Here is a 3,345-nt window from a genome sequence, read left to right as displayed (position 1 = left end):
TGGGAGGAACGTAGAGAGGAAAGGTCTCCTTTTTTCATTTGTTTGATGTCGGCTACCCCCCAAAATTGGGTGAAGTGCCTTGATATATGTATGTATGTATATAAGAAGATCCTTTCCTCACTGCCTTTCTAGAGAAACCTCCGAAAACCTCAATTTAATGTTAAATTTTCTATTTTCACTGATGTAGGTTATCAATTCCTCAATTTGCTTGTTTGATTAAAATTTAATCATCCACCAGTTATCTAGTCATCATCATCAACGTATATTCATACATATTTATCAAAATAAAGATTAATAGGTTTCATCCATACAAGTTATAAAATTAACTAAATTTAACTAATTATATTCCCTTCTATTTAGCAAAACATCGTGACCAATACATAAAAATTACGGGTTACCATATATCATTGGAAGGAGAAAGGATTCATGAGGTAGAATCGTTTAAATATTTAGGAACTATGATCTCCAACACAGGATCCTTAGAATTAGAGTTTTAGATTGAAAAAAAGCAAATCAGATATTGGCAAGGTTAAGTAAAATTTGGTAATCAAACCACCTGAAATTACATATAAAAATCAGACTATACATCAGTTTAGTGAGATCTGTATTACTGTATGGACATGAGTCTTGGTATGCAATGAAACAATCTCCAATAGATTTAGTAGATTTGAGAACAAACCCCTCAGAAGAATATTGGGTGTTAAAGGGCAGGTCAGGATTAGAAATGAAACTATAAGAGATTACTCGAGTGCCATATGTGGATGTGATCATGTTGAGGGGTAGATGGAGATGGTTTGGGCATGCCCTTCGCACTTCCCAAGAGAGATTAGTTCACCAAACGTTTAATTGGGCTCCACAAGGCACTAGAAGAGTTGGAAGACCCAGGCCTACATGGCTGAAAACTATGAAAACTGAAGTGGGAGATGATGAGTGGAAAAATATTGAATTGAAAGCTCAAGATAGAGACGACTGGCGATATTTAACCCAGGCCTTTTGCATCAATAGGCGTAGGAGGAGATGATTTATCACAAGTGAGTGAAAATGCGTCAGGGCCTTGCTTACAGTGATTCAAGCGAAAATCCTCTTGTGCTCTGAAGTAATATTGCTTTTTATAGCGTTATAATCTTTGCTTATTGTGATTTGAGCGGAAACAAAATTGTGTTCTGTACTTATAGGGATTAAAGCGAAAATAAAATTGTGATCTATTTCATTATTATTATTATCATTATTATTACTTAATAACTACAACCCCAGTTGGAAAAGAAGGATGCTATAAGCTCAGGGGCTGCACCAGGGAAAATAGCCCAGTGAGGAAAGGAAACAAGGAAAAATTTTTTTTTAAGAAGAGTAACACCAGTAAAATAAATATCTCCTACATAAACTCTAAACTATGAATACTTTAACAAAACAAGAAGAATAGAAACAAGACAGAACAGCGTGCACGAGTGTACCCTCAAGCAAGACAACTCTAACCCAAGACAGTGGAAGACCATGGTACAGAGGCTACGGCACTACTCAAGACTACAGAACAATGGTGTTTACAGAAATCAAAATCGACACTGAAAACTAATATCGATGAATGTATATATATATATATATATATATATATATATATATATATATATATATATATATATATGTGTGTGTGTGTGTGTGTGTGTGTGTATGTGTGTGTACTGTATCTTTAAATAGTAGATTATAAAGAGTTATTGTTTTTGCGTACCATAATGATTATAGAAATATAATATCTAGTGGGCTTTATCATCTCTAGAGATTAATTAATCTTCACAGGGTAAACGAATATGTTTCCACTGTTGCTCCCTTAAATTTATTTTGCCAATTGTAGTTTCAAATATTGAATAATGGCATAATTATTGGTTACCGTGAACAATTGAAATATATTTCAATATAATAAATAACAATATAAAATCTGAATATTTGTAAAGATTTTTTTATATACAAGTTTTTAAAGAAATTTTGAATAGGATTTTGAAGGCAAACCTTTTTTCCACCGGGTTACCTAAAAAAAATAATACGCCTAAAAATGTAGTACCATAATATATATTTTTTTACCTTCTTGGGTGAGCTCTTCTGAATTCGGCTTTTAAGAGCAATCGCGTTAATTGGATGGCAGGACTTTTTGGAAGGACTTTTATACTCTGGTAACAGGCTTTGGCGATGGACTAAAGTTAGGATGTTACAGCCTCGTCACGTTACAAACGCTTCCTGAAGACCAAAATTACAGAAGGATCATTGCTCAGAATGCATCTATAACGTTTAAAATGATTCCAGAAGACTAAAATTACAGAAAGATCATGGCTTCTTATACAATCTCTAGGGACCCATTCTGTTATTTTTAATGTCCATCTATTGTCTATCATTCTCATTATGTGTCCTGACAATGTCCATTTCTTTTCCTTTTTAAAAAACTAATATGTTATCAATATATTAGAGCCCAACATCTTTAACACCAGCGAATGTTGCGAAAAGAACTGATAAACAATACAATAATGTATTGTCATCCAAATGTTTTAAAGGTTTAAAGGACACTCATGAATGGCAAAGGCACGGGATAGTTACAATACTCTAGCAGGACAATGCCCTAGAGACTGACCAAGCTGGGACCAGGGAGGGCCAGGAAATGGCTGCTGATAACTTAACAGATAGACCTATAGGCTTCCCCAAACCCCCATCCTTACTTCACAAGGATGGTGAAGTTGCAGCGACCAAAGGAACTAACGAGTTTGAGCGAGACTAGAAGCTCAGTCTGACGATTACCAGTCAGGGACGATACTACATACGCCACCACAACCCTAAATTGACAGGGAGTATAAGAATGATGTATATGACTTCTGGCGATATATCTTTTATGTATCGAATACTAGTACTGCAATGCTTCTTTTTCATTTCATGTAAATAGATAAGCGACCATAACTCTTTTTTTTTTTTTTTTTTTTTTTAATCCATATTAAGAAATGATCCTTTTTTGGAGTGACTATAAAAGTATGTAAGATGGGATAACTTCAGACATTATCTGCGAAGTGATTTAGCCACAACTTTATTGATATATAAGTGCATTTTTTTTACTGTGGTCTTAAAGTTAGCATAGTGCAACATATTAACGTAGTGAAATGTATGATTTAATTTTATTCATTATCCCTTCGTAGTTTAATTCTTTTAAGATAACGGTGACATTTTCCTAATTTGTGTTTTATAATTGTCTATTAAAACTATAATTTTACTATATATTGACTGAGTAGATTCTACAGATTACATTGTCCATTTGTGATGTATCTTGTAATTTGCGTATCTTCTTTAGGGTTGTGGTGGGCTGATGGCAGTGTC

Source organism: Palaemon carinicauda, chromosome 8, assembly GCF_036898095.1.
Source record: "Palaemon carinicauda isolate YSFRI2023 chromosome 8, ASM3689809v2, whole genome shotgun sequence".
Classification (NCBI taxonomy): domain Eukaryota; kingdom Metazoa; phylum Arthropoda; class Malacostraca; order Decapoda; family Palaemonidae; genus Palaemon; species Palaemon carinicauda.
This window is presented reverse-complemented; position numbering follows the sequence as displayed.